This window comes from Watersipora subatra, chromosome 5 (assembly GCF_963576615.1).
Source record: "Watersipora subatra chromosome 5, tzWatSuba1.1, whole genome shotgun sequence".
Lineage (NCBI taxonomy): Eukaryota > Metazoa > Bryozoa > Gymnolaemata > Cheilostomatida > Watersiporidae > Watersipora > Watersipora subatra.
In genome coordinates this window covers 42,577,783-42,588,306 of record NC_088712.1, presented here as the reverse complement: position 1 = coordinate 42,588,306, position 10,524 = coordinate 42,577,783, and positions in this window count along the sequence as shown.

Below are 10,524 nucleotides of genomic sequence, written 5' to 3'. Positions count from 1 at the left end.
TTAGTTTGTAGCTTTGCATCATCTTGAAGCAGAAGCCTTGATCTCTTCCTCTGACACTGTAGCCAAATGATAACTGGAACAATTATATGTAAAGCCACTAATGTAAATGTTATCAGTATAACCGACACCGTCAGCTGTAATCTGTCAGAGATGTTCATCTGAGTAGTCGAGGAAATGCCCTGGTCTATCCTGTTTGCGCTAGAAATTGACATAGTCTGAGTTGCAGTCACATCTTCAAAGCTTTTCGTTTGACAGTAGCTGTTCAGGAAACCTGAAATGTACAATTTTAACATTTTGTTAATCATTTATTTTGTGCTAGCTTTTTTTTAGCTTTTCTGATATTTTTTTAACTAAACTATAGAAACTAATTGAGTAAATAGTTTGAAATATGAACTTGAAGTTGAGATCACCACACAATGTATAATCTCCATACACAATATGTTACCAAAAGCCTATACTGAATAAGGAAATATTCTACCAAACTTCTATATTGCGTGAATATTATTTTGGAGCAACTGGACAAGCTGCAATAAAACCTCTTACTAAACACCACAGAACGTAATTTTTCAACTTTTCTTCTATAGTATCGGTCAAATAAAAATGTTGTTCAAATAGAGAGTGGCGGTTTTTTTCAAATGGCACATCGTAGTTTTGGAAAGGTAACGTTAGCCATTTTACAGGTGAAACAAATGTTACCTATATCGTGCTCGCTCTTTCTGCTGGAACGAAATTAACTCTCTTGGATGTAATGCGTACATTGACTAACTTACCTCCAACTTTTCAATGATCTCCTAATGAATATGCATCGATAAGCTAAGAAATATTTCTACCTTCACTATCTCTATCGATCGCTTGCAATTGACCTGGGATGAGATTGTAGGTTGTGTCCTACTTTGCAATTTGATACAGCTTTCAATGTTTATTTCTTTCTAAAGTTGAAGACATATTTTCATTTTATATCTATATTTAACATTGTTGTATTAAAACTCATTGCACTCATTAATTAATACTTTTGCTTACAGTTTGCAGCCAAAGCTAGTTTTCCATGTGCAGTAGAAGAGGAGTTACAAGCATCGATCAATTGTAAGATCAGATTACCCCAATGATGCTATCAAAAAAACTCCATAAATCTGGAACTTTATAAACTACATGTATATAACAACAATCTATCAAATGCTAGAACTATATATTGGAGAAAAGGTGGCATAAATGAACCCTACTTAGAATACATGCAGAAATACAAATTGTTGCTTTAAAAACAAAAAAAATGTTTGCATTGTATGTTTAGCCAGATGGATTTCGGTTGTTGCTTTCGATTGAACAAACAGCTTTTGGTTGATCGATACCTCTCACCACAATGTCTTCTAATCCCAACTTTTTTTTTGCATTGATGAATTAATTGATATTAGTGTCAAAACAATTTTTTAAGGAGAGTAAATCTTTTACATTTTGCACAAAAAGTATAAGGATAAACTTTTAGCCTAAGAGTAGTTCTTCATATATGTACCATCGTAAATGTAAATCATATTTTATATACACAGACTTTGAAGTATCAGGACTAGAGATGCACCGATTCTAATTTCACCAGTTGATTCGGATGCCAATCCGATATACCGATTCTTATTGAAAGATAATCCAATTCAGATACTGATTCAAATCTTTTGTGCTGCATAGATAATTATTAATTTTCTAATGCAATAATAAATATATTGCAAAAAAACTATAAATATTGATGTATTTATTTGTTTGTATTTACAGAAAAAAGATATACATGTATGTATATTCACATACTGACATACCGTACATCTATTAACAAAGCAGTCCATGTTTCTTGTAATCTATTATTAATAATGGGAATCACTGTTACTGGTACAGATTTCTCTGTGATAATAAATTCCCTCTTCTACTGCTGAATGAACTGCTGCGCATGTACAATTTCAAAGCAAATAAATGTTTCCTTTAATTACCGTTAGCGATTTAATTCTCTCAGTGAGGCGTACTGAATTAGCCACGTCAAAGTTGCCAGTCGTACTGAAGAAGGACTCAGTGGCCACAGAGGATGGAGAATGGGATAAATACCGATAAGCCAGTGAGGTTATTTAATGCAATACAAACGATAAATCATTTCATCAGGATCAAGAGAGATAGACAACTTTATGCATCAACTGCTCAGATTACTTTTGTAATGCTACTAAATAGAATTATTGCACCGCATTCATGTTTCCCATCATTGTTTTCTTTTTTGTAATTGGCTGCAATAAATCATACTGCTGTAATTGGAAAATACTGCACTTTGTGATTACTCACCGACTAAAGCTAAAAGATTATTAAGCTGTGTGGATGTTTATCAGGCTATAGACATAAAATAGATTGTGTGACATGCCCGGAATTCATTAGCTAAAAATAAGGAACTGGCAGCTGATGATTTTTTATTAGTGTAGCAGGGTAAAATATGGTTTTCTGCTAAACAGCTAATCTGTAAAAACATCTGAAGTTTCCGATTTTTTAAGAAAATATCGGCCGATACCGGGTCAAATACTTAATACCCATATTGGCACCAATACCGATTCTGATATTAAAATCAGGGCAACTTTAATCAGGACCGTGTTAAACAAGGAACTACTACTAGCCTAGTAGCTATTCCTTTTTTCTATGGTGTTACTTTCAAAGTATTAAAAACATAAATATGAAAATCTTTGTAGTTGGATATCAAGAGCATTAGTTGTTTTTGGCGTAAATGATGCATTATTAACACCCGTTTCTAAAGATGAAAAAATGTCAAAGTAGTGATCAAATAGAAGATGCGTTCAATCAAAGGGTGACTTTCCATTTTTTATCCTTTCTCCTATAGTCCCTTCACCCATTTCTCAAAAAGAGGTGGAGTCCAAATAGAGCTGGCGTTCAATAAGAAAATTTATGGCAATTGTAGGAGGGCAATTTCTTAACCTTTTATATAAATATTTTTATATGACAACCATAAAAAGTTTTGAGGAATTCGGCAGAATTACCTGACATGTAAAAGGAAATGCGTGTTCTAATGAAAGTTTCCCAAGTAAAATATAACATGATAATCATTACGTTTTTCGATGTACTTTTGAGACATTTTCAATAGAGTTTAAGGATGTGTTGTATTAGCTGTTTGTAATAGATAGAGATAGGAACCATATAAAGTATGGTGATATACAACAGAGCAGGATGGTGAATGTATCTAAACCCTTATAACACTTATAAATGTGGATGATGCAAAATCTTCAACCTAATAGCATTCTAATGTATTCTAACTGTATTCTTATCATATCGATTAAGAGATGTAACCTGCAAGTATTCTTACGATGTTTAAAAGTTTTAGGAGTTAATCAGGAACATTAATTCACTTTTCAGCAATGGTATTTCACTAATCTACTTAAATGTGTTTACTTTACTACTCTATGTACCTGGACAGTCAGTATTACATCTCTCTTCATCTCTAGACGCAACTTCAACTCCATCACAGACCTCATGACAAGGTCTGTACTGTGCAAAGTGAATTAGGTAGTAACACCCATCAGTAAGACTTCTGTCTGTCTGACAATCAAGGTAAGTGTACTCTGACTGCTTACCACTGCACTGCCACATAATCTTTGCTTGAAGTTGCGCGAAGCTATAGTGTTGCAGTTGCGAGTGAAGAAGAAGCAGCAGGTACCACCTGTCAATACAACCAGTGAACGCTAAGTTACATTCTGTGACAGCTATTTGGTCCATATCTGTGTTTAATATGATCAAGTATTTTACCTTAATTGATTGATGCATAGCTTAGATTTAAAAATCAATAAAATAAACGAAACAATATTATGGAGGCTTTCATTAAGTAATTAGGAATTACTGTTTATGTTAATTCATTACAAACAACTTCGAGGTTTGCAAGTAACATTGCTTTTCTTTATTGTTGCCAGAGGAAAATTGTGAATCCGAATACTATAAGCTACCTTTTATGTTCACCACTTATTAAAAGCTTATTACATATGCCTAGAGTACAAACACTTTACCAATTTTAAATGTTTCTAAAATAACACTATCATGAAAAAACATAAACGTTAAATAAACATGTGCAATCACTTCTTTAACTACTTTGTTAAATCAATTTTTGAAACAATTTATGACTTTGAATAGATATTACCTTCGATGATATTGAGCTAATACTTTTCAGCAATATCCTTGTTGTTGCTCAAAAGTATTAACTAAGTAAACTTCACATCAAGTCTACTAAAAAAATATATAAGTGAAGGGTGTTTGTGAAGTTAATAATGAGAAAGTGCTACTTATCAGCAAACCGTGCTATAGGTCTACACAAAAACACAGATATTTACTCTTGAAATGAAACAGCTGAATAGACTGCTCAAAGTAAACAACGAATTAAACATCCAAAACAAAGTATGAGAATTATTTTTAAGATGAAAATTGCCTTGTATGGAAAACTTTTCTAAGAAGCTTTTGTCAACAGTTTGTCGTTAATAAAGCTAAATTATTGGCTTTCAATTTTCTGATTACACACAAAAAATGCGACTAAAGTGCATTGTAGTTTTTCAAGATAACTCTTGCTAAAAGCATCAGCTTACGGATGTTCTTTGATTAAAAAAACAAACTTTGGGCGGAGGGCAGAAAACATTGATTATATTGAACATTGAGCAAACTAAACAATAGCAAGCAGTGAGCTATTATTACATGTACAGCAAAATTTTTTGCTTTCGTGATGCATCATCGACTTTTTATTCTACAAGTAACCAACTGCTGTTGTAAACTTGTATACCTTCCAAGTCATCATTTTACATAGTTTCTAGTTGCTTGAAAGGTTTTTGTACAGCCACATTATTCTTCTGTTGGGATGAATAGCAAAGCTAAGACTGAAAAGAACCTCTATTCATTGTGACCATTGACACTGTCTATGTAATCACTAAAACTGTGTCATATTTCGATCCAACACTGTTACAGTCAGACGACTTGTCGATAGATCCGCTTTGTTGGAAGTTTGATGTAAAAATAGCAACTGCACCCAACAAAGTATACTTTTCTTATATATATTATTCTTAGATGTATTATTGTTTTTAAGAGTAATTAAAAATGTTATAAAAGTGTTTTAGAAATGTATGAGCGTATTATTTTCATAACTACTAACCATTTCTAGCTAATTTCAAAATTCTACAATTTTAACCCCACTTCTTGTGGTAAATATAGCTATTTAATTTAATAAAGGTTGTTTGCAGTTATACTAACTGCTTATAATAAGGAAACAATTAAGGGTAAATTGTTAAAGTTTCATATGACCTTATCCTAACAATCATCTTCATCTATATATATATTTCTCAAAGTATGTCTGTCGTATGTGTGTAGGTTTCCGGCTATAGCTATTTTTAGAACAGCTGAGCTGGACAACAATGCAGACTCAAAGACATGACTTACCGCCATTGGAAGCCTTACCTTATTAACTATCTTAGTAGAAATTTCTATTTGCAATATGTCAGGCTACTAGCTTAAAAGGTACAGTTGTTTGACAGTTTTAAAACCTTTACATTTGTTTTTATTTTTCTCTTAATTTATTTCAACTACACAAAACACTTCTCTCACGATATGTAGTTTGAAAGTTAGAATAGAAAATTTTGTTATATGTTAAATACAAATCAGTTTTCCATCCAAAAAACTCTCCTATTACACGGGCAACGTCGGGTGGCACGGCTATTCATTGTATAAATTACTGCTGATATGTACTTTATTACTAACTTTTTTATTGTATCAACTCCTTATTAGCAAATAAATAAATATTGTTCTAATTTAGGCTGCAACCACAGACGACTGTTCTGCAAAACTATTGACTCCTGGCCATAATTGCAAGTGTTGAACGACGTTAAACTTTTGCAAGGCACGATTTTTCCAAGTTTTCCTGTACAGAAGTTTGGCACAAAATTACCAACAAGGTGTCACAGCCAATGTGAGATTTATGCCTATTAACTTCTTTTTATATTTTCATAATAGCCATTTGCTAGATGACCTTTATTTAAGGTCATTTAAAAAATTGCCTACAAGAAGCCATTTACTGTATGACCTTCTATAATCTGAGTGCAATTTGATAATTCTGTAGATATTTGCTGTATAAATTTATTGCATTTAGCAATAAAATTATACAACAAATCGACTAGACAGCAATAAAATACCTTAATTTGCACTAAATACACTACTCTGTCATTAGTGTACACTACAAGAATAAACACGAGACATGTACTTAGTAGTCCTAGCTCATCTTGCAAATGCATACACAAATCTAAACTCTTTAGGTACAATGCATTAGTTACCTTGAATGTTGTTACTTTTCAGGATGAGATAAATAATAGAGAGGAGTACTTTAAGTTCTCACTCAAACCAGAAATGTTCAGCATTACAAATTCACTTAATTGGTTTCTGACTTTATCAGACAGGTTTATTTGTGACCTTCTCATCCGTCGCTTGTGCATTTTTTGTGCGATAAAAAACATCTGCCAAAGTAGTCTGTGCAGTCTAATCATAAGCCTGAAGCCCACCAGCAATGATGTTGAGAACAAGCTTGTTTGACAGCATCAATGGTCAATGAATGTTCAATGCACAGCTGATTTGATCGCATTGTAGCAACCTTTTAAATTTTGCAGTGAAATTTACATCATCAATTATAGGCAGAGTTCCAAAGTCTGTATTCAGGAATCCTTTGGAAAGTGTTGCTAACTATAACAACTACTTAAAGCTGCATGTATATCCTAATGGCTTATATGCGTATTTACTCACTAGTCATTCTACTGCACAATGGTATTTGCAAGTGTAATACTGAAGAAGGTGGATATATCTATTAGGATGATACACAGGATGATACACAGCTGTACATTTGGAGAAGTAATGCTTAACTGTTAGCAAATGTCAAAAGGTAAACTACACACGCGCCTTCATTGCTCTAAACAGTTTGTACATGAATATGTGTGGAGGCCTGTCTTTTAAGAGCCATCAGCGATGATGTATTCGACTTGCTCATATGCTGAGAAGTGATAAAGTGTTGAATAAACTATTTACCGGAGCTCTCTAATTAATTGTTCAATTTTAAGCCCTGGATAGCGTGATAAGTGGAAAAGACCAATATGCACAAATCCTTACTTAGCATTGTAAGAGGAATTCATTTCAGCATTGGTTTATTTTGCTGTTAAAAGTTATTTGAATCCCAACGAAACTTCTTCAATACTACTAAAAGACTAGTTCATACTTCATTTAATTATAAAAATCGTAAAGTAGCCTTTGATTTGAACTAACTTGACCTATGAAGACAGGCGCCCATACACAATAGATAAACACTGGTTAAATATGTACTCATATATTAATATTTGTTATTGACTTTTCCAAAAAGCTAAGCTCTAGTGGTGGTGAAACCAATGTAAAAGTTGCTGAAGGATAAGCAGTGTTTTGATCGGTAAGTTGGGTTAATTTTATACATAAGCAGGCAAAATGTTTAGCTATCGTATAAACGGTTAGCAAAACAATCAACAGTGTATTTTAAAAAATATAAACACAACCTTTAAAATAAACTAGTCCAAAAAAAATTTTACGCACTTTTTCATAACCACTGACCCAAACCATTCAATTGTATTGATCGAGCCTTCTTATCAAGCCTTTCTAATATTACACTATGTTGGATGTATCCACAGTTCTCTGTCAATTTTCTCATGGCGCTGGCATAGATAAACTATTATATAGAATATCAGCTCATTTGTGATACAGTTAGCAAAAACAGTTACTTCTATTGCTTTGCACATGAATATATTTGTGCCTAATATTATAACATAAACTAACACTATTAACATTCCGATTGAAATCTCTAAAATTTAAGTCTAGTTTTTCCTAAAGTTCCGTAACAAAACCTAGTAACAATAAGCCAGGAGATGGCGCTGAGTCAGCCATCTTCTGGTTGATTCAGCACCATCAAATTCTGATTATAGAAAAAATTAATCTACTATATAAACGGCAATCGTTGTGTGTGTGATTGAGTGTCCGCCTTATAGAGTACCGTACTTTTCGGACTATTACCCGCTACTAGGTATCTAGGGCGCGTTAACGGGAATCTCTGGTTAGTACACGCCTCTATTATAAATAACCTAATCATCATCGTTCTACACAAACATGTCATATCCGGTTAGCGCTTAGTAATTTACACGCAATTAATATTTACTGCCAACGTGTACTGAGAAGGTCGCGTAAACGTTTGTTTCTTGCGGCCACTGGAAAAATGCAATTCTCATCTACTAAATTTCTACATTGAAAAAGTAAGTGTTTCTTATTCAATGTTGTATTGTCTATGAATTGCCACACTTTCAATACATAACCCTTTCCCTTGCGTCCATGTACAAATTTAGCTATCGGCCTACTGCCAGCCATTTTGCCGACAATGCTTCTTGATAATTTTTTTTAATATGAAACTCCATCTAGAAAGTTTGTTTTATCTGTGTTATCACACAAACCTGAATCGGGTATGTCATCAACATAAGTAGTTGTTTTCTAACTCGGTGGCATTTTCAAAACTAACACAAAAATGGTTGTTTTTAACCACTTCGGGTACAATTGCATAATCCAATTTCGCGTTCAAGTACAATTAAATCAGGATGCTCTACAGATTATGACATGGGTCAACAAAATGTTATTTTAACCGTAGAAGCACTCACATTTTTACATAAAACACCCATACTTTTTGGAAAGCAGCGAAAAGTCTGCATCTGATCATATTATCTTTATTTCAAAAATTGAAAATAATAAATATTGAAAGTAGCATGAAATAGCGGTTTTATTAAAATTCGTGTTCTACAAACATATTTGACTAATAAGGATAGCATGAAAATGTATAAAAGTATATATATATATATATAATAACAAACAATTAAAACATTATAATGTGTATACAATACAATCTACAGTCTCTTCCATAGCTGTTAAATTATTTTCGTCACCACTCTACTGGAAGTCTGCCATTTCTATCGCTGAATCGAAGTCTATACGCATCAACTACTAGCTACTATGCATTGTTACTAACTGATTGAGATGTTGAACTTTGAACCCAAATTACTCGAAATTCTTTCATTTGACCATAGCTGTTTGACCAGTCCAATGTCTGCAAACCTGTCTGAAGGTCATGCTTAGCTTTGTAGATATAGTGTAACTGTAAGCAGGCTCTAAATATAGATGTATGAGTGATGCAACTACGCAAAGCCTAAAAGCTGGCTGATGAACTTGAGAAGAATATACTCGAAGCCGCTACAGCGGCGCATGCACCCGAAGTGATTAAGTTGGAAATTCTCGAACAAAGATTTAAAATTAAATTTTAGGCTAATTTTATAGATAAATCTTTGGACAACACTGTCACTCCATACAAGTCTTAAAGGTCGTTAGTTATGTTATCAACGAATAATAAAATTCCGTTACTAGCGTTTGCTGGGAAAGCATTTGCCGCAAAAATGTGTCTATTGCGGTCGACCATAGAAAACGCATAAGTGAGTCTACTTCAGTGAAAGGGTGGAAAACGTTGGATTTGCCACTGTTTGTGATGATAAACATGTTCATTTCCATCTGCGCTGAATTACTTTTACTTTTTTGTCCAGCTACGAGTACTACAGAACTACAGCTACAGCTAAGAAAGCGAGCAGCGTAGGGGGCTTGAGGCAGTACAATGCCTTCCAAAAAGCCTACTGCTCAGACGCAAAAACAAATTGATTCCCGTAGAAAAGGAGACCAATTTTGCAAAGCAGCATCTAGACAAGCAGAAACAGCAGAGCAAACACAGCTACGCCTACGACAAAACGGAACTGCTACTGCAGCTGCTAGAAGAGCAGAAACCGCCGAACAAACACAGGTAAATCGAAAGCAGGCCAGAATGGATGCTGCAGCCGCTAGCAGTGCAGAGACTACTGAACCAACCCCAGCAGCAACTCAAACGGCTCAGAGCAGTCGCTACATTGGCCAGATGTGCAGAAACCTCCGAGCAGATGCAGCGGCAACAAGAACTTGATGCACTAGCTACAACAGCTGCTACCAGGCGTCGTGTATGGACAGAGAACTTTGCACTTGACTACAGTCCTGCAACACAGTTTAGGGTTGAATTTTTTATGGGAAAAATGTCCAAAAATGCTCCAGATGTAATGCCTTTCGTTGGAAAGGTGAGGGGGCACATATTTAGTTTATATAGTAGATTTTATTGATAATAAATTTTATCAACAACCGCATTACTGCCGCACAGTTTGTATATACCATGTCAAAACACCGGCTATAGACGAAGAACTGGTGAGTCATGATTAGTGTTTCAAGCATGCAGAAGTCTCAATTCAACAAATGCTGGCAATAGCTAAGCAGTGCAATAGCAAAATATTTTCTAGAGTTTCTTAAAATATGTAAAACTTTTCAATACTGCCAGTTTGAAGAACGTCAGTTTGCCTAGCAATGTCAATTTAATTATCAGTTCTGTGTACAAAATTAGGACAATTCCGATTTGAGTGG